The 21,444-nt window shown below is 44.4% G+C and overlaps 1 long non-coding RNA gene across 1 annotated transcript; it reads right to left on the bottom strand.

The window, feature by feature from the left end:
* Nucleotides 1–854: 854 nt before the first annotated feature.
* Nucleotides 855–17,215, bottom strand: LOC107311344. Its single transcript, XR_001553998.2, has 4 exons — nucleotides 16,957–17,215; nucleotides 4,941–5,094; nucleotides 4,685–4,827; nucleotides 855–2,591 (listed from the first exon to the last, which is right to left on the bottom strand). It is a non-coding gene; the product is annotated as an uncharacterized LOC107311344 (long non-coding RNA).
* Nucleotides 17,216–21,444: the final 4,229 nt, after the last annotated feature.

Genomic DNA, 21,444 nt, shown 5'->3' with positions numbered 1-21,444 from the left:
TTTGGATCTGTGATGGCTGGCTGTATTTATGGGGGCATGTTCATGCTTACTTGTTTTGACTGTAGCCAGGACAAAGAGACTTTAACAGGGTGCCTGCCTGTTTGTAAAGGTATAATTGGTAGAATAGTTTTAAAGGAAAATGTACCTTGAGTATCATGGGGGAAAGATTAAAGAGAGAAGTGCACAAGAATATGAACAGTTCCTGAGGCTTCCAAAGGAGGTAATGACTTGTGTTCCATGAAGTCTAATCTTGTGTTGTCACAGAGGACAGGAGGATAACCAAGAAATATTGTTCTACATACGTTAACTGCATAGCACTTCAGATAGATAGATGCTCTTTTCTATATTCTCAGTGTTCTTATTACTTCTTAATAATGTCATTAAAAAACCACCATGGCTGGAAACATGAAGTGTTCAGAAATGAGAAATTCTAAAGTCACGATTACTCTTTGAGCCTTATCTCAGCCTTCTACATGTATCTGCATTGTGTCACAGTCATCACTGTATAGGACAGATCGTTGCTGTGTTCCCTCAGTAACTATTCAGAATTTTTCCTTACCCTCATCACTTGACCTCAGACCTTGTTTACCGAACACCACTTAAGCTTTGGGTAGAGTGCAAACTGATTACATTTCCTCATGGGCTTTTCTGTGACACTTTCACTCTAAATCTGAGTGGTTCACAAATATGTAGAGATTTCCTCTCGCTGCAGCTCTTGCAAAAAGAAGAAGGAGCTAGCACCACTTCCATTTTACTGAAGTGAAATGAGGACAGAGAGATTAGAGGAGTTGGGATCACTAACTGGCTGTTCGTGTTACACTTATATGTTTGTTTTTCTTCTTCATTTTTTAATTTTTTTTTTTAGTGCACACTACATATGTTTAAACAAGGGCATGTTATTGAAATCTAGAGTGCAGAGGATTACTGTTGTGAAAGACGAAATTGCAGATATATAAGAAAAACAACTGCTTTTGGCAAAGTAATGTAAGAGCGCACTTAGTGCGAGAAAAGAACACGAAATTGTTGAGAGGACTGGGAGGGGGGTGTGGAGAATGGTGTGCCGACAAGAAAGTCTAATGTTGGGAAAAGTTCAGTGAATTAATAAGAGCACTTGAGAACATCATTGGGCAAGATGTAAAGTTGAGATGAGAGAAGAAAGTAAGCTGAGCAGCCTCTAGAATGCCCATGTTAGTGAACTTTGATGCTGAAGCCACCCAAACTGGAGAGGGAATCAGTAGCAAACATGTGATAGCCTGATACGGGATGTCTTTGGGGGCGAACACATCCTTGGCTGAAACAAGAGGGATTGTGGTACAAGGAACTTCTGCCAGGATTTCTGCTGGGAACAGCCAGGGTTCTTGAACCTCTAGAACCAGAGACTTTCATAATGTTAGTCTCCTTCTCTGGAGATATTCTAGACCCGCCTGGATGCCTATCTGTGCGACGTGGTATAGGGAGCCTGCTTTGGCAGGGGGGTTGGACTCCATGATCTCTAGAGGTCCCTTCCAACCCCTACAATTCTGTGATTCTGTGATTCTGTGAAGGCACTTTGCTTGTAATGAAGACCACTCAGTGTTTTTGCCAGTCTGACACCCAGGTGTCTGTAGCCTGGCAAGCAGAGCAGGTGGTATTGGCCGACTGTGAAAGTGTTTATTTAAGTGACAGTAGTAGGAGCAGGGCTAGGCAGCGTTCAGCTGCATTAATGACCAGATAATCTCTTCTCCACCTCCAATCCCCTCCCTCATTTACTACACACCCCTAGCTTGGCAGTAAAGGAGACAGGGGTCCTGTGGAAAAATCCAACAGAACTACGTGATCATGTCTTTAAAGGCTGTACTATAATGCACAGGCACAAAGAAGGGAATTAATGTTATATGGCAAGCCTCCAGACTAGCATTTCCTCACTCCACTGTGCAGCCGTAATGTATCTTCCTGCATGGTTCCCTGTGTGCTATTGCATTGGCTTATAGGGGGAATCACAACAAATGATTTTCAATGGTTTGAGTATACCTTTCTCTGTCACTGTGATTCTGAGTGATGTACTCCATGCACCCCATCTCTTCTTGCCCCTTTCTCTCTCCTACACCCCATCTCTCAGCTCTGAATGATGCCTCAGACTATTTTCCCACTCTTAGTCCCCAGCTCCTTCTGCTTCTGTCTCCATTTACCCCTCTGCCCCAGAAGATAGAGTAGGTCCAGGTCTCTTTGAGCTGGAGGTCTCAGCAGGTGGCAGTGGTGGCAGCAACAGTTGGTCCCAAAGCCCTCATGTCCTTGTGAGGAGACACATGGGTGTGCCTTAATCTCCTGCAAGACAAGACACAAAGCCAGGAGGGATGCCCCGGAGTCCTTCGGGGAATACAGTGCTTGGCCTGCTTCTGCTCACAAAATGCTAACGCTGTTTTTTTCTGAGGCTTATGAGGTGGCCATGCAGGTGCAGTTTTGAGGAAGCTGCCAAAAGCACATTCTTGAGAGGAAGGCAGACCTGCATTTGGGTGCCAGCTCTGAAGCATGAGAGTCACACATCAGTAAGAAGGCTTCACAATGAGGGAAACAATGCATTCTTCTTCCTGTTGCCAGAAGCAGCCGCACCACTTAAGGAGAAATGCAAAAACCAAGAATGAATAAAAGAAATCAGCTTGAGACAGACACCCAGCATAGGGATTTGCCAGCCAAATGCTTCGTGTGACAGGTATGAGTATCTGATAACAGACTTTTAATAAATGTTGAGCTACTTCAGCATCAGGTGAGACCACCTCTAGTGAAAGCATGTCACCTTTCTCTTTTTAAAGATGTTTTTTTGAGTGCTCAGCATAGCAACAAAAATTGCTGAAGAAGCACAATGATGTGGTGAGAAAGGCCATGTGAGTAGCTGCTGCTGTTACATCATGAATGTGTCAGAGGACAGTGGGTGCCTCTCCACCAGTTGCCTGCTGCCAGGTCCTGCTCCCTTCTCCCCTCTTGGCCCTGCTTCCTGGGCATGCTGCCTTCTCACCCACTGCAGATACTCCCTCTGTGCCTGCCTTTTCCCTTTGAGCAGCTGTCCGCTCAGCCTCCTAAGCAGCCTCCTCCTTGCCTGTCCCACTGCTGACTTAGGCTGATGCTGTCATCCTCTGCCACCAGTGTGCCTCACTGGGCTTTTGGAAAAATCTCTGCCTTCCTAATCTGCTGTAAGACACACGGGAGAGGGCCAAAATCTTAACTTCTGTCACCATTCTCTGATGCCAAGGCTGGGTTAGTGGCCTAGTGACTTCAGTGGGACAATCCCTGTAAACTTCATCCAAGGCTTGCTGTAATCAGTGGACTAATGCCAACTTATGCCAGCAGAAAACCTGGCCTGTTGGTTTGGGTTTCAGAGTAGCTCAACTGGTCTGTGCCAGAGGGCAAGCCAAACCCTGACTCTAAATGAATGCAGAAATAGTCAGACACAACTTTGTACTCCCTCCTGTTCCATGTCATCCTCCTCCTACTTCTTTCATCCTGGAAGCATGTAAACATAGAGGGAGTAAGTGTGTACACAAGTTTTCAGTTTTTGTGAGCACTGATGCTCTGTTTCTTTTCTGGAAGATTCTGTTTGTTTCAGGAGATGCAGCACACAGTGCTTTATTGTGTTTGCATGAGCTGTTCCTGCTTGTTCCCATCATCAGTGGTGCATTTACTCTCAGCATCATGTCTGCCATGATTTAGTCATGTCCTGGGCCATCAGCTGTAGGCTCACAGTGTATTCTTCTAGATTCAGAGGAAACTGCTGTCTGCCTTGTTTATCACCATTGGGCAAATCAAGACAATCATGTGCAACCCTAGCATTGCTTTCTTCAGCAGTGCAGACACATTTTCTTACTTCTGCTGCCCCTGTGTGCACTTCAGGCCTCTACTCAGTCATGCAGCAAGCTGGGTGAAGTTGCAGAGGCATGAAATTGGAGACTGATTGCATTCATGAGTGTGTCTACCTGTAGCATCCATGAAGAACTTTGTTGTGCTTAACAAGTAAAAAAGTATGCAACCTGGATTAATATCATTACATACTACAGAATGAGTAAACTTTTCTTGTTGTCACTCTGCCTTGGTTTTATTTGGGACGCCATAGGTTTTGAAAATCTCATTATGAACTTATGGATAAAATATTTCTGAGAGCCAGAACACTGCATTAACAATTTTAGTGTCAGTATCTGTTAAAATTAAGAGATTCCTTGCTCTTTTCCCCGTCCTTTTCCCTTTCCCCTCCCTTTCCCTTTTCACTTTCCCTTCCTTTCCTTCTCCCTTTTTATTGAACTGAAACTTCATTTTGTTTAATTGAAACCTTTTACCACTTACAGTTTACAGTAAGCGTGTACAGAAATAATTCCTGATACTCAGTGACAGCTCTGTCCTGGGCAATTATGTCCTGAGAAGACACTTTAATTTTTACAGGGTTTGTAGCATCTGTGTAGTGAATTGTTTTGGAACCTGTCCAATAAATATATCAAAGGTGTTCAGCCCCGGGCTTTCCCTGCCAAATGAGATCTGAAAAACTTTATCTGTGTATCTGAAGAATTTGGCTTCCACCAACTGAGTCAATATTTCAGTCCAACTGGAAATTTTCTCTTTGAATGTTTCAGAGGCCATTTAAGGCTGAACCAACTATGCTCTCCTCCATAATTAGAAAGGAGCAAGCATCCCCTTCTGTTTTGCAACTACTGCCACTTACTGTCATGCAGTATCTCCATGGCCTTCCACTGCAAGGCTGGAGGAATGTTTTGGATCACCCAGCTCCAAGTTTCCATGACATCTCCATCTTCATTTGGATTCCAGAAGTGCTTTGCCGTGACTGAGGTTCCACTCTCCTAGACTCTGTTCAAAAGCATAATGAAAGACCATCTCAACTCCCATTACATTACAGATTAACAAAGGGAAATGAACTATTTCTGTTTCTGCTTCTGTGGAAAGAGTAAAGGTTCACTCACTGACTCCTCAGTTGTCTTGAAGCCATTAAGTCATCCTTCCCTCCTGTTTTATTTAGCTTGATTTCCTAGAAAACTCTTCTTTCTTTGAGTCAATTATTATCAATATTTTATGACTCAGGACTGTCCTGGAGGTTATCATTCCTTCCATTTCTTTCTGTGAACATAAATGTAAAAGGTAAGGCAGGACTGCAGACAACATCACATCCACCCCACCGGAGGAACCTCTGTTTTCTACTTCCAACCCAGTGCACAGCTTGCTATCATTACAAAATGAAGGGTTATCTTCTGGTTGATTGTTAGAGGGAGCTATGCTCTGGTAGTCTGCTATATGGATGCCCTGATATTTGATAGTTTAGATATTTGATATTTTTTCCTTGCTATCTGCTACAGCATTTTCCTTTCTGTTGGGAGACCATTTCCTTCTTTCTTTGCAACATTGCTTCTGTCTGTACTCTACTGAGTTCCCAGTCTGAGTTATTCTCCTGTAGTCTTTGAAACTTGTAGTGGAAGCTATTGGAGTTACTGGAGACAGGCACTGCTGTTGCCATAATCATTACTGGAGTGAAAGCCTTGTCCTCTGTGATCTCCACACTTCAAAGTGACCTCTTGGTTCATTTTTTTTTTTTTTCCCTTTGTCTCATGACTATACGTGACAAGATTTTCTTCTGCTGTAAATGTACGTAACTTCACCAAAATCAATGGATATTAGTTTATATCATTCAACAATCTAGGTAGGTCATTCCAAAAGTAATGCCTACCAGATTACCAATAACACTATTTGATAGAGCACATTCTCAGCTACATAACAATACTTTTCAACATAGTCACTGCCATTAGCTCTGCACTTTCTCCAGTGATGAACAAGAGCCTGCATGGCGCACTCATGAGATGACCCACTGTTTCACAGCTGATGCAGCAGTATCACTGCTAGGAAAATGTTACCTGCACAGTCCAACTTTCTCTGTTTGGTCACCATAAACATTCAGCAAGCATCACTGGGCACCGTATTTTCCCTTGTGGAGGAAATTAGTGACACTCCTTTGCTTCATAAACACATCCGTGTCTGATGCCATTCTATCAGACTGCCCCTCTGTTGCCATCCATCGCATGGTGACAAAATGTAAGGGAATACTGACAGGAAGGTTCAACCTTTACGGCCACACCACCAACATGCACCTCTGACATCATGGGCAATGTAATAACACACAAGGCATTACTTCATCATTTCCTAAATCTTCCTTTGTCACTCCTAAGCTTCAGAGCTTCTTGCCATGGTTACGCCAGCCCGATGTCTATTTAAACTGAGCGGTTTCCTGCTCCATAACCTTGGACAGGCTCATCAAATCCTGAAAAACAACTTTTCCTTCTGCAACAGTGTGCACAGTAACTTTGTTTTGAACCAAGAGCTGATGTGAGGGTGACTCAATGAGCCACATGATGGGGGCACAAATGCTCCGTGTGGAAGGGAGGGCAGAGATGGACTCTTCATAGGTAGTGGCTCTCCTACCAGACAGAAAGCTGAGGAGGCAGAGTGATAGCCTTATGTGAAAGACAGCACAGAGGAGCTCATATTGCCTCCTACCACCATGTATTTACCATTCTCTGAATCAACATTCCCCTTCCGTGGTTCCAAAATTAAGCCACAGCTTTAAACTTGAAATGTTTAAAGAAAGGAGGGGGGAAAAAAGTGTCTGGGCCATTCTTCAAAAGCCCCGTGTAAACACTGGGTGACCCATTCCTTGTTCTTTTCCTAACCTGGCTGAACTCTGGAAGCAAGCAATAAACAGCAAAGGTTAATTAAATCCATTTCTAAGTTTAACACCCGTGGCTCCCCACCCTGTCCTAACCAGACTTCAGGGGTTGTGTGTTATGGGCAAATATAACCTGGTTTGAATTCCAAAACATGATTTCAAGCTTCCTTTAGAGACAAAGAAAACTGATTTCTATATGATGAAATGAGTCATTCAAGACAGGGAACCTAATTAGGGTTGCAGCAGCAGCAGTTAATTTCTCCACCAAAAAGAAATTTTGTGCACTAAAGAATGAAGTGCTAGTTCCGGGCAGCAGCACCAGGCACTCAGTGTAATTATAATTTATATGGCCCTCACTGCTGCGGTAGTTAAGTGCCTGACAAGAACCAAGGGATTTGCTCAGAGGTAGGGAAAAGTTTTCTTCTCTTTTATAACCAGCAAACCACAGTGCAGAGAGATGAAACAGCATGCCTCTGACTGTTGAGTGGATCTGGCCAGGTTGCCCTAGACCTTCACTAATGCTTTCAGCAGGAGCTGCAAACTTTGCTTTCACCTTTGCCTTTGCCCTGCTCACAGCCCTGGGAAATCTTCATTCTCCTTTCTAGCAGGTCAGTGAAGGGAAGGAGCAGTGTTCCCTCAGCAGCAGGGCCAGATATCCCCAGCTCCAACCCAAGACTGAGTTGTTCTGTTCACAACATGAAACCTGGAAATACTCCATGGATTTCAGAAGGTGAAGAGCTCAATCTTCAGTTTTCAAAGGATGTCAGACTGCTTTAGCTGTACAATTTCTCTTTATGGGGAGCTCACACCTGACCCAGAGCTGCCCCCATTCTGATGCCTCACCAGAATGCCAGGTAGATGTGAGTAACCCTAAGAACTCCCTGGCTTGCAAAACCACACAACATGTTGCTTTATCTCCTTTTTTTTTGTGTGTGTGTGAATCTAGTAACTGTATGATTCAAAGTTTTCCTGGGAGTCCAGGAAGAACATTAGTTCTTGATTATGTTAGAGAGGGGAGAAGACATGCTGATTTGCTTCAACAAAAATCTCTTCTGTAGAACAGAATCTGTACAGTGGAAGATCTCTTTTTTTCTCAAACTGAGACATTTTGGTTTTGTGCTGGGTACTCAATACCAGAATCCCTTGGAGGCCAACAGAAGCTGCAGCCTTTGCCACTGCCTCTAAACTACAATTTAAGCCAAGTAGGAAAAGGCCAAATCCACTCAGGAGTGGGGCTGAAATGCCTGTGAAACCAGGCCTTGGCCCCAGTCTCTTCATCCAGTATGGGAGAGATGAGAGTGGGGCTGGTTGCCTGCTCTACCAGGAGTGCTGATCCATCCCAGAGATACGTGACTGCTGGGTGGTTTGGCATAGCACGGAGGCTTCATCCAGCCAGAGAGCTTAGCGCTGCCAGAGACTTTCCTCTGGGCCCAAAATCCGCTTTCTTTCTGTCTTGGGGGCTTTGTTCAGTTTTGGAGGTCAGCCTAGTACAGGCTGAGCAGCTAGATAGGGTTTCACTTTCACCATAAGAGGATATCTTTGTTGTAGGAAGCTTTTACAATAACTCTGTAAACATGAATGAACATGTTTCCCTGATAATGTCAAGTGAAAAATCCCATATTTTTCTCTTTCTTAATGAGCAAGGCTTGCCCTTCAGTGTCTCTGACCTGGAGCACATGTTATTACTGTCGGGTGACAGTGCTGTAATCCCATTCTTGTACTTGATTTATGGAGGCAGGGCCTGGGGCTGCGTCAGGTCAAGGCCCCGTTACGCTAGACACTGTACGAGCTCCTAATGAGGGAGTGAAGCTGTATCTGGGAGAAGATGGACAAGGGCTGGGAGCAAAAATGAAGGCCCAGCAGCTGAACCTGGAGCAGGGCAAATGTCTCCTGAACTCTGAAAGGATATCCCAGCTGCTGACTTTGTTGCACTTAAAAATATGCCTGACTTTCTGCGGTCCTAGCTCTGGCGCCAGAAGATCTTTCTGTTTTGTAGCTGTTTCACCTAATGGGTCAAGCAGCAATTACTTGATGCACAGACACAATAGTGGGTTTAAGTGACACATATGAACTTGATTATGATTTCCTACAGGGAGACAACCACATCTGCTATGCTTCAGGCATGATTCAGGGGATGCTTTTTTCCAGCTCCTCAGGTTGAGAGTGCCTATGTGAATGTAACCACAGTGACGTGCAGAGCTGAAGGAAGGATGGGTCCAGCAATTAAATAGAAAAATGCCTTATTAATGACCTCAGGCAAGATGCTGATGAGCTCTGTATGGTGCCCCAAAGGTTAGCATGAGCTGCCTCATGTGTACAGGAAACTGGGGCAGACAGCAGAGCACGGCTTTCACATTTAATGGGATCTCCCTTCTCTCCAAGAGGAACAGCATGAAGCAAACGGACCGTCCAGCACTGACTGCAGCTTGTGTGTGGTCTGTGAGTGTAAATACTTGTGTAATCCCATAAGGACGCCTGCACCAGGGATAGTTTCTGCAAAATGTTTTGGGAGGGGGAGAGCAGCCATGTTGGATGCTGGTGGAAAGCAGAACCAGAACAGCCTCCTGCCATGTCAAGACAATGCTGGTCTGCAAGAATTTCTTGGTAGACTGGGGGCAGAGAAAGGGTTCCTCAAACCCAAACATCCCTAGATAAAAGCTGGAGATTACTGTCTTTCCTTTGCCTCTTCCCTGGGAGCCAACCCAGATCACTTGGAAGACTCTTTCTGCCCTCTTGCCATGACAGAGACCCCAAGTGCTGTCCATTTCCATCACCAGCACAGAATCTGGGAAAACCTTGGTGAGGCCATGTAGAAGCATTTGTCTTCTCTCTGCTTTGGAAGCAGACTGTATTTTTGGGAAACAAAGAGGACAGAGGGAGGAAGGGAAAACAAATCCTCTTTCGCTCTAAGATGTGCACGTGTTTTTTTTCAGATGATTTCCTTATTATAAGCTCTCCCATCTCAACCCTTTCAGCGTTCTCTAATAATTCCAATAAACGTCAGATCCAATCTCAGTTAATGAAATGTACACCTATTAAACAACCAAAGTGGAAAATGGCCCACCCTCACTCCCTGCCTTGAGACCAAGCCACAACATCTGCTTTTTACCCAGCAATCAGATGATTTTTACCAGGTCCCCAGAAAATTTCTAGTAAAATAAACAAATTTTAAAAATCCTGTGGGACTTCCAGCTTTCTTCATGAAGGAACACTGAGATGTTATTCAATATGAGGAGCCATTTGGTTCACGTGTGATTGCAAGCACTAACCAAAGGCAGCATAATGGGATAGGTATTTACAACATAACCATTATCTTATCAGAGCTTCAGGTACAGCTGTAAATAGCCTGTTCCAGCTGGGCAATCTGCTGAGTTAAATGGGTTCTACTTTTAGAAGCAGGAACTGGAGAACATGTCCCACTTAAATGCCGATTCATTTGCACCCAAGGGATGGAAACTCAAACAGCAGACCCTGGCCACGGAGGAGGTCTGTGCTCTGTGCTCTGTGCTCTGTGCAGTGTTGCTCCCTCCCTCTGACACAGCAGGCTGAGCTCACACAGATCGCACTGCTAGCACAAGTGCTCTGTTGACAGAGTCCTGTTAGCAGCTCACCAACCGTAGAGAATTGCAGTTCCCTGGATGGGAGGTGATTTTGCACAGTCAGACAAAAAGAAAGTCAAGGCTGAAGGCAGAGAAAGAGAGACTACTTTAGAAGCAGTAAGAAAAAGAAAGGGAGAAGGCAGAGAGGGATTGAGGAAGGAGATCATGAAAAACGAGACCAAAGAAAGAATAGTAGTTAAAGGACAAGCTTTGCCACTGTCTCCTTGGCTGTGACCTGCCTGAATGGGACAAAGTGTTTACTCTCTGCACGCTGCCATGCACTGAGTGCCAGGTAAAAAGACTGATCTCCCACACCCTGGCAGTAACATCTCTCTTGTGCAGTGTCAGCAGGAAACGAATCTGCTAAACCTAGACTCAGTCCCTTGGTTTCAAAGGAGCTTTGTGAAGAATCAGAATTGGGTTGCATTGAATTTGAACTTGTTTAGAAATGGAAATCATTTCAAAGAAACAGAAGTGAGAAGTTTTTATCTCAGATGTGAGAAATTTGAAGCCCATTCCTGCCTGATAGAGGTTAAGTCTCCAGTCCTTCAGAAACATTCTGGAGGCAACTCTACAAGCGAGCTGTCAGAAGATGCTACCCAACATTTTGGTGGGATAAGTGGATGAAACTAAATCTTGCTTATTTTTGGATGTTTGGCATCTATTCTACTGGAAAGTGGGTGATTTGTGTGACTGACCACAAGGGAAGGTGGAACTGCACTTGAGTTGACAAGTAACACTGGAGGTTTGGGAGTCTAGAGAAACCAGCCCTTGTAAGTGTTAACAAGGAGTGAGCCAGGGGTACTGAATCTACTCACATACATATACCAGGGCACAAAAACTGAGCCAGAGTAAACAGAAAGCAGAGGACAGATTAATTTGCAGTAAACATGGAAGCAGTTGCAACAGAAAACAATGTTCTTGACGAAGGCTATTTAGTTACAACTTCTCAGTAAAAGCATCCCATATCATGAAAGTGTGCAGCTTTTGGCAGTTTGCAAAGACATACAAAACCAAAGTGCATTTATGAACATATGGTTGGGGTAACAAAGGCTTGGGACATTTAAGTCAGAAGGTTCTTCAGGCTTCCACTTACATGTACACCATAAAGCTCAAGAAGAGGTAGCCCTATGATGCTGAGGTGAGACAGACACCATCAAATTCTGAAATAGTGTCATTATCAAAAGAAACTTTTCTACCTTTATATTACAGACTGGGAAGAGAATGGATTGCAAACAGACATTAGGAGGACTTGGTGTTGTTGGCTGATGAAAAGCTCAATATGAAACATTAATATGCACTGCAGCACAGAAAAACACCTGTATCCTGGGCTGAATCAAAAGAAGTGTGAAGGACAAGTCAAAGGAGGTGATTCTCCAACTCTGCTCTTGTGAGATCCCACCTAGAGTACTGCATTCAGCTGTGAGCCCCTGCAGAAGAACAATAGACCTATTGGAGTGAATCCAGAGGAAGATCGTGAGTATGACCAGAGGGCAGGAGCACCTCTCCAAACTTTGAAGACAGGCTGAGAGAGTTGGGGTCCTTCACTCTGGAGAGGAGAAGATTCCAGACAGACCTTATCAGTGGCCTTCCAGTACCTAGAGGGGTCCTACAAGAAATCTGGAGGGAGACTTTTTACAAGGGTATGCAGTGATATAGGGTTAATGACTTTAAACTGAAAGAGAGTAGATTTAGATTAGAAATCAGGAAGAAATACGTCATGATGAGGGTAGTGAGGCCCTGGAACATTTTGCTCAGAGAAGATTTGAATGCCTCATACCTGGAAATACTCAAACCAATTTGAACAGGGCTTTTAGCAACCTGGACTAGTGGAAGGTGTTCCTGCCCATGGCAATGAGGTTGGAACTAGATTGTCTTTAGGGTCCTTTCCAATATAAACTGTTCTCTGAATATATGGTTCTATGTTAATCAAGATAAAATGGCAGTGCAGTCATATGCAGTCACACAGGACGGGAAAAGTCCATGTTGCCAAGCTACACGGGATGTTTGCAGAAGAGCAGATGCTAATCAGGACATAGAGAGCAGAGGAAGCCCAAAGCACATGCATATCTGAGTTGAATCAAAGTTTACAAATTCAGACGTATAACTTCACCGAACAGATGCAGCATCTCTTTTTAAAGAGATGGTGGGTGGCCTTAGCTGCTATGAGAGGATTTAAAAACAGCATAAATACTCTCGCTGATGGGAATACCCGAGTGACTGTGAAACTATGTGTAAGAATCGAGTCTTACAAGGACAGAGAAAGTTGTTAAAGTTTACCTAAATTTTGGGCATTTGTTGAGCAAATAGGCACCATCTGGGCAAAACCCAAACATCTCTTCATCAGTCTGAGATGGTCAGGGTAGGATTAGAATTTGATGAGGAGGTGAGAAGGGTTGAAAATGGCTCATAGCTGGAAGCAGTAGTGAGGCTGTCATGCAATAGGAGAAAACAAAGATCTTTCTGGTAGGGGAAGTGGGTCACCTATGAAATGCAGGCATGTGGGAGGAAGGCATTTTAGGAGTTTAGGTATTGTGGTGAGTGTCCTTCCACTGCTCATTTTGCTTTTTATATACAACAAGAACAAATGGTTGTTGTACCTTGTGGCAATGTCACTTAAACAGCCAGTGCCCACTGCCCAAAGCAGACACTTGGGATTTGATCTCATGGGAGCTGGTGAATGGGCTGTACTGAGGGCATTATTTTTCCAGGACTTCACATAGGCGGATGTACAAACCCAGATCTCTTCCACTACAGATATTCTGACCAAAGGGTTTTCCTTTGGCAACAGTTTCTGTTGGTGGCTTGCCTCTCAAGGGTCAGCCACAGAACAGGTTAGGCCATCAGACATGGAAAACGGGAGAGCAAGATGTCATCATTCACCTCCCTCATCCCTTTCCTGAGGCTGGCAAGTCTACCACCCATGCTCAACTGCACATCCTGAGTCCTTGCAAGCTTATGCCTTGCAAGAGGGTCTGAGGAGGCTCCTTGGAGGCTGTGCAGCTTGAACAAGGACATAAGGTAGTGAATAAGCTGAAGTGAATATACAGGTGTGCCTGACTGAGGGTATTTTGGGGTGATGTTACAGCTTCAATCTTGAGACTGTCTGGAGTAAAAGAGCCTCTTGCTCCTGTTGGAGAGATGGAATAAGCTATCTGCACAGAAGGCACTAAAGGGAGAAGCACGAAGGTAATTCGCAAAGGGTGGCTGAAAGATAAAAAGGGAACTGTGTTGTGAGGCCAGAATGACGCATGCATAAGTAGTAGACGTCAGCGCACAACACAGTCAGGTCCTTCACAGGGTAACACAGGGAGCTCTTTTAAACACACACATACATGCACACACAAAAAGAACAATTTATGGTTGTGTCAGATTCACGTCTGGGCTTCTCATTAAAATTAATGAGGTAACGTCTCTGAGGCATTCTGAAACGGATGCACCCTAGAGAGTGAAGGAAAGACCTCTATCACTTTCAAATAGCTACTTAGCAAAACCAATTGCAATTTTTATTTTCTATGACCACACATCAAGCTCACACCAAGAGCAGAGAACACTGTTTAAACTCATAAGCAATTGGCCTTTCTTCAGACACTTTTAATACAATGACCAAAATTCAATGGTCAAACTCATGCTGAAAGCATAAAAAAAATTAATCTGTCTGGGAGAGGTGCCAACCTGGTCCTATTTTGTATCACTTACGGAATTACATGGAGGTAAAGATTAGATTACTACAAATATTTTTAATTAATTAATATATTTTCTTTAGTTCACAGGATCAAAGCAATGAGAGAAGATGTAGTGGCAAAATGGTGTGCAACTGCCTGTCCCAAACTCTACCAGCACCCTGGAAATGCACATACAAGACCTTAGTCTTCCAGTCCATCCATTGTATGCAAATAGCTGAGAAAATCCTACCCAGAATGAATGTCCTACTAATTCCCCTTCAACCTCTGGCTGGTCTACAAAGAAAAGAATAGCTTGCCTAACCTGACAAATCTGCAGTGCACACCTTTATTACTTGACTGAAACAAATAACTCTTCCATGGCAGCTAAAATAGGTGATCAATACAAATCCATGCAACAAAATATTTAGTTCAGTTCTTATCTCAAAGATTTTGGTTTCTTGCAGTACCTCATTTTAAAGCTGTGGTGTTGATCACTTGGCTAAGAGATGCCAAATGCAAGGAATGCCTCTGCTGTGAACTCTAGAAGTATTCTGCTGAACTCTGGTTACAGGAACATGTACTGTATTTTGGTATGACCACTGCCTAATTGGGCTGAGGAGGAGGAAGCCATTCTGGGTTACCTACGTTGAGTGGCTATCACTATGATGTCACAGCAGGGAACATCCCGTAAGAGAGGCAGAGGGATGTTATGCTGAAGAAACAGATGCGCTCCTCCCTCTGCAGGCAGTGTCCATTCTGCCCAGACTTTGTCTGTTTGTCACTCACTGCATGCTGTGTTTTTCGTGCAGACAGTGTTTGCGGCAGTGCTAAGCACACACACCTGGAAAGGAAGTCAGTGGGAGCTGTACGGTGAGTGTATAAAGTACTGAAAGCTTGCCAGCAGCTTTGGGAAACAGAAGCTCAAGTGCCTTCATTTTGGCACCCACAATTAGTGAGAAACATCAGGCAACTTTGACCTCTCTATTTTATTGTGTGTATCTGAGCCACCTCCTCTCCCATGCACGCTATGGGGAAATAGGCATCATTTTTTTGAAGCACTCTGATTTGAGGGTAAGGCCACAAGGAAACACAGTAATAATGACTGCGGGACAAAACAGGAAAGAAAAGGGAAAAAAAAAAAGAAAGAAAAAAGAAAAAAAAAAGGAATAAACAGTGGAAAACAGGCCTGCAGGCCATGCACTGGGTAGGGCAAGCAGCTAAGCTGGATAATTATGCATAGAGTCAAAACAGTGGAAAAAGAGTATGGGATCATGAAATTAAATGCTACACAGTGCCACATGCTAAAGGTTGTGCATGCAGATTGCAGATGCAACGTGAAGTCTGCAGGCCCCAGCTTCTCATGGGCAGGCTTCACTGGATGCATGTTTGCTTAATGTAGGTGGGTGCCTGTGTGCTAAGCACTAGGTGGACGTGGAGTAGACATCCAGTGCTGGAACATACCCCCTTTCCCACTAGCTGAACATCTCCCCCATGTCTCCTCCTTGTCTTGCACACTGCATGATTTATGAAGGTCGCCAATCAGGATGCCCTGTTCTGTATTGAACAATTGGTCCTACCCCTCCTTGTGCTTGCAGGCTGGCTTACTGCCTGCTGTCTCAACCCCTCTGTTTTACTGCATGAAAGAAACAGACTCTGAAGTTCATCCTGACTTTTCCTGTCCACATATATCAGGAAGTGGGAGATGACAGTCTTTTTCTTTCTGCATATTTTCAAAGACAGCACAGAGCCTCTTCAACATGATATATCAGTAATTTCATTTAAGCTGGAGAGTTATCTTTCAATATATATCATTGGTATATTTAAGTTTCATTTTATATCAGTTTGATAAAATTAAACCAGACCTGCTTTCTACAAGTGTCTTGGATGTTTTCCATTTCTGTAATTGTAACATCTACTTACTGCACATTATCTAAGAGGACTGGGAGAAATCTATGCTACTCCTTGTTGTATGAATGTCACTGAACTTTGTTCAGGTTCTCCAACCTTGTGCAGAGTTTAACACTATCAAACACACAGGAGCCTACCACCATTTTGTTAATATACCAAAAATAAAATAAATGCAATAATGCTTGAGAAAGAGAAGCATTTCCTGACTCCTTGCTCAAGTTGGTACAAATAAAATTGCTAGATTATAGGAAGTGATGAAAAGTGGTCCATCATCCCATCCTAGGTCAGATGATTGTCATCCTAATCTCTGGTTCTCATGGCACCAAATGTCCATTTATCTTGCCATTTCTCCTGTTATTGTGTGAATAGCTGGTCTCCTGCACCCAGCAAACCTATTCTTCCTCCTCCCACAGCTGCTGTTTTCCTCAGTCTCTTCTTCAGGTCTTCTTCCACCTCCTCAACCAAAGGTCTGTCTATCAAATGTATCTTGTATGTCTGCAGAGCACCCGCCTTTCACTCCCCATCAGAGAAAATGTACTGGCTGAATGAATTTCTAGCTGACAGCAGCTTCTTCCCTGAGTTGTGAGAGCTGACATTTCATGACAACAGCCATGCTGTTCTATCATGCTTGAGGATAACATTATCTCCATGGCAGCTAATGGTGCCATCCTAATTGTCGTTGATCCTCTTTGGGTCTACTCACTGCTACTATCTTCAGCTCCTCTTCTCCATCCTTCAGGTAGATGCAGCCACTTCTCCCATTTTTCCTCAGTTCCATCTTGAGTTCCCTCAAGATAATATGGTCCAACTATTGACCCACCCCCACCATGCCCACTAGCCATGCCCCTCAGTGCCACATCCACACAGCTCTTGAACACCTCCCTGTGCAGGCCATTCCAATACATCCTTACTCTTTTTGAGAAGCAGTTTTTCCATATATCCAAATACTATCCCACATCTTCAAGGGATCCTCTCTTCAAACACTACAAGTTCTAAAGCCCAAACTGTTAAACTGCCCACAGCTCCTCTACTCTCAGGCAGGAGAAGGTGTCAGTGGGAGTGATGATGATGTCCCACAGCTGGAAAGACTCACCCAGTTGCTTCCACAGCTGGAAGAGATGTGCATCCTGCTGGTGGGGTGTTGAGGAGCAGGGTGTGTGATATTGCCAGGACGTGTCTGTGAGATCAGATGTTTCTGGGATGAGCTGTGCAAGTGCACGCTCAGTGGTCAGCAGAAGTCACGCGACACCGTCTGGATGGAGATATCCCGCCAGAACAATGAAGCATACGAAGGTTAGTGACTTTCTCAGGCCAGTGGCTGGGAGATATCCAAGGAATGCAATGGGAATATGACTCCGCTGGGATGCTGCCAGTGACTTAGGATCACATGCCTACATGATGCTTAATATGCCATGCAGTGCCTCTGGGCATCCGATGCCAAGCAAGAAGTTCATCCCTGTTGCTGGGCTCTGCACTGTGCAGAATTCGGAGCAGCAGTCTGAGTGGCTCAAGCCTGTCAACTGGGGCTGAACTGACGTGGTGTGTGTCCTTTCCCTTAACCTTCCTGCAAGAGAGACCGTCTGGGCTACTATCAGCTTAGTTAAATGCATCTTACCTGAGACTGACAGCACCCTCTTCCGTTCCTCCAGCAGCTCCTTTCATATCATCCGTTAACCCAGCAGTGGGTGTGTTATCAGGCAACAGTTTTGCTAAATCATGAGATTACCTCAACTCACATTATAGTACACGTTTTTAACCCTTGAAGCTCCAGAACAAATTTTAACACTTTGAAACACCTTAATTTCAGCATCATAATGAACGATCTCCTTTCCTTCAAATGCACTTTGGAAATCCTGAAATTTCTTTCCAGACTTGTATTTTTGGGTGCTTTTTGAATGCTTGTGGGGGAAAGGACAGCAAAGAAATTTCAATAGACAGAGGAAAACCTTTTCCGTGATGAGACTGTCTCATCTGATAATGATAATGATTTAAAATGGGATAGGAGGAGCCTTTTGTTAGGCTGTGAATGACAGGTTGCTCTCCTGACAGCCCCAAGATGCTCAGGATCACTGAACTATGCTGTCTAGTACGCAGAGATAGGAGGTTCCCAGGGAAATGCCTCTAGTGGAAACTTTTGGACCGCTCTCCGTAATTTATTTTTTTAAGCAATGTCAAGGTATTAAAACATAAAGTGAGCCAAAAAAGATTGGTTAGCTCTCTAGGATCATGGTTCCTGGCTGGTTTTATGCCGTTCTCAGCACTGCGGGGTCCAAACTCCTAAGGTTCCTTTCGCAGCAATAATGCAGATAAGAAACCTTGCCTAATGGGAGAGAGCATAACATCCAGGAGAGCTGGTGGCCACAGGAAAGACTCAGATAGGAAAAAAACAGCTAAAGTGAAGGATGAAGACAGCAGTTTTTAGAGATGTGTGGTAGGTGTCTTTCTAGAACTGTAGTAACGAAACTCTGCAAAGGAAATATTAATTACCGTGAAAGAGTTAAATAAGCTCTGCCAGAGGCAACAGAGAAGACCATGATAAAATGTTGTTGTTAGCTTCGACAGTCAACATGTCATAAAAAGATCAGGGTGAAGTATTTGTAAAATTTTGAATGACAGAAGTCCACAAGGTGTGTCATTTTAAAATAGACACAGGAGCGCAAACAGAGCCCTGCACAAAGTTAACAGAGTTCACGGAAAGTAAATGGAATCAAATCCTATTGCACAATAGAAGGGTATCCAGAGTGCGAGGTTCTGTCAGCTTGCCAGTGATGTGAGAGTGGGTACGGTACAGACAGAGAGGCCGTGCCCCACAGACATTTGTTCTGTGGATGCTACAGCTGTGTGGGCAGCCATCTCTAAAATAAGGCAAGGAGAGGGGATAATTAAAGGAACTAAGGAAAATATGCTTGACAAAACCCTTCCTGCAACATACCATGAGTGAGTTTTCTCTGTTCTGGGGGAGATCATTGCACTCCATGCATTAATGCTAAGAAAATCCCTGCAGAGGTCCTGGCAGGCAAGAAGGAACAATCCAGGAAACTCCATAGTGCTGGGAAGAGATGGAAAGGCAGTTCTGAGGGGTTTTTTTTGGTCCAAGGACCTAAAAAGAACCATGGCTCTGCCTAAATCTGAGATAACTGTATGCATTAACATCATGGATCTGCATCCCCAAGAGTCTCTGCCATGATGCCAGGCTAGCAGGCAGCTCCTGCAGTTGTGTTGGCTTCAGTGATGCAAGCGCTTGTCCGCATGGGGTCACAATGAAGCTCTGCGAGGGATGTGCCAGCTCTCAGATCCCATCTGTTCAAAGCTGGGTACCTCCTATTGCTAAAATTATATTCTGGCTGTTAGTGAGCGAGCCCTGTGAATACAATAAGCAAGTATTTGATTATCTCCTTCAGGCAGTTTACCCCTTGTGTTTGGCAGGGCCTCATGCATATTACTGCCATTGTTTTGGATGCACACTTTCTCCCTCTTGGCAAGGTTTGCTGTGAACTCAAGAGGGAAGCAGGAAAGCCATTCTCAGACTCTACTTAGAAGAATTTTTAAAGGCCAGGACAAGCTGCTAGAGGGGAAATCTGTCAGAATGGGGATTTTAAGAAAATAAGTTGATGCCAAAAGTCAATGAAAGAGGACAGATGCTTTGATGCTGGGAAACCAATTCTTGGTGCTCAGATGGATGGAACTACAAGAATACAAAGCATTATTATTAAACTAAACACTGAGTTATTCAGAGGCGTAAAACAATGAATTACAAAGGAGAAGACCTCAAATCTTCCTTGCAACAGCACACCAGTGAGTGTGCTGGGAAGGCTGATGATCCTCCCAGCTAGGGAAAGGCTGATGCTGCTCACATGAGTGTTCCCAAGATCTCAAGCAATTTATCTGATATTCTGGATTTACAAGCCATTTGCCAGTGAAAGGAACAGGACCTGCGTGAAGCTCCTTTACTGAGTGAATGAACAAAGAGGAAAGAAAAAGTGGAGCCAGCACAAAGATCCTCAGAGCACATCTGAGGAAATCCATGTGCTGGTGTCACCCTCTGGCTTGTGAATGGGTTAGTCCCATGTGTTTCACTGACACCTTACAGCCCCCTGGGAGCCTTGCAAGGAGGATCCTGACATGCCCCAGGACCTGTCACCAGAAAGTGCTTCCCAGCCTCCACTAGAGGTAAATGTCTTTCTTTTCACCGCTGCTTGTACTGTGGAATTCACAGTCCAATTTACAAGCCCCTCTGAGCTATTAGTGGTACAGTCGATAAGCCAGGAAACATTACAGAAGCTGCCCTCTGCATCTGTGATTTATGTTCCTTGCTAAATATAAAACTCCCAAGGCTCTACACATCAATATTTTGGAACGAAGCACATGGAAATATTTGATGGATTGGGAGAACAAATCTCCTAGGCCAGCCACTCACACTTGCCCTTCTGTGAGCAATCTATCTTTCCCCGTGGCAGACAGGAATTTGGGCACAACAGCTGAAGTTCCAGTATCTCTGCATGCTTTATTTGTGAGAGAGCCTGGATTTCGGCCATCCATACATTGACCATCCACAGATGAAACTGTAGCATCAAGGGTTTCAAGTCGGGCTGTCTGTCCTCCACCACGCATCCCACACTGCAGCCCCAGTGGCCCCTCTGCAGGGCATGATGGGGCTATACAAGGGCTCTATATCCTCTCCTTGCTGTGCTCTGGGATGTTGACTGCCTAGCTGAGTAGCTGCTGCTCCGACTGCGGGCAATGTGAGCTGCCTTTGTCAGAGCAGTAACACGGGCCGTGTATGCTCACCACTCAGATCCAATAGCTCTCAGAGTGGTGAGGTGTTGGAATGGACTGCCCAGGGGGGTGGTGCAGTCTCCATCCCTGGAGGTGTTCAAGAGCTGTGTGGATGTGGCACTGAGGGACATGGTCAGTGGGCATGGTGGGGGTGGGTTGGTGGTTGGATGAGATGATCTTAGAGCTTTTTTCCAACATTCAATTCTATGGTTCTATGACTTTTATAACAGTGTAAATTTGCAACTCTGAAAGGTGACACATGCTGCTTCAAAGTAAGGATGAGTGGTCAGTGCTTAACCATGATTGACTCCATGGGTTGCATAGAACAAACAGCCTCCAATCCATACACACATAATTGCATGCAATGTAGGCATATATCCCTAGCTGCTGTAAATCTTTTTTAGCTCAGCTAAAAAAAACTGGCCCTAGATGAAGCTATGCCAGATCTGCATAGCCCTGGATATGGATCTAACAAGCAGTATTTCAAATCTGCCACAAAAATATCCAAATTTTGGACTAATCTTTCAGTGCAGCACTTGTTTGAACAGCCCATGTTATGTTGCTTTCATCAGAGGAGGAATGAAACAGGAAAGCCATGTAGCATTTTCAGTGTATCATCAGGTCTTTATGGCAGATGTCCTCTGACCTGCTGAATGGTCAGGCTGAGCCACGGTGTAAGAACCTCAGTGGAACAAAGTAGAGTGTGCCGTGTGAAACACACAAACCCCCTCAAGACTAGGAAAAAAAACAACAAAACCAACTCACAACCCTTTATGCAAACTCTTTCACAGTTCCCTTTTGTGCA

The sequence above is a fragment of the Coturnix japonica genome, chromosome 3, assembly GCF_001577835.2.
Source record: "Coturnix japonica isolate 7356 chromosome 3, Coturnix japonica 2.1, whole genome shotgun sequence".
In the NCBI taxonomy this organism is placed as follows: Eukaryota; Metazoa; Chordata; class Aves; order Galliformes; family Phasianidae; genus Coturnix; species Coturnix japonica.
The sequence above is the reverse complement of the archived record's forward strand: the minus strand, read 5'-3'. Positions and strand labels throughout refer to the sequence as shown.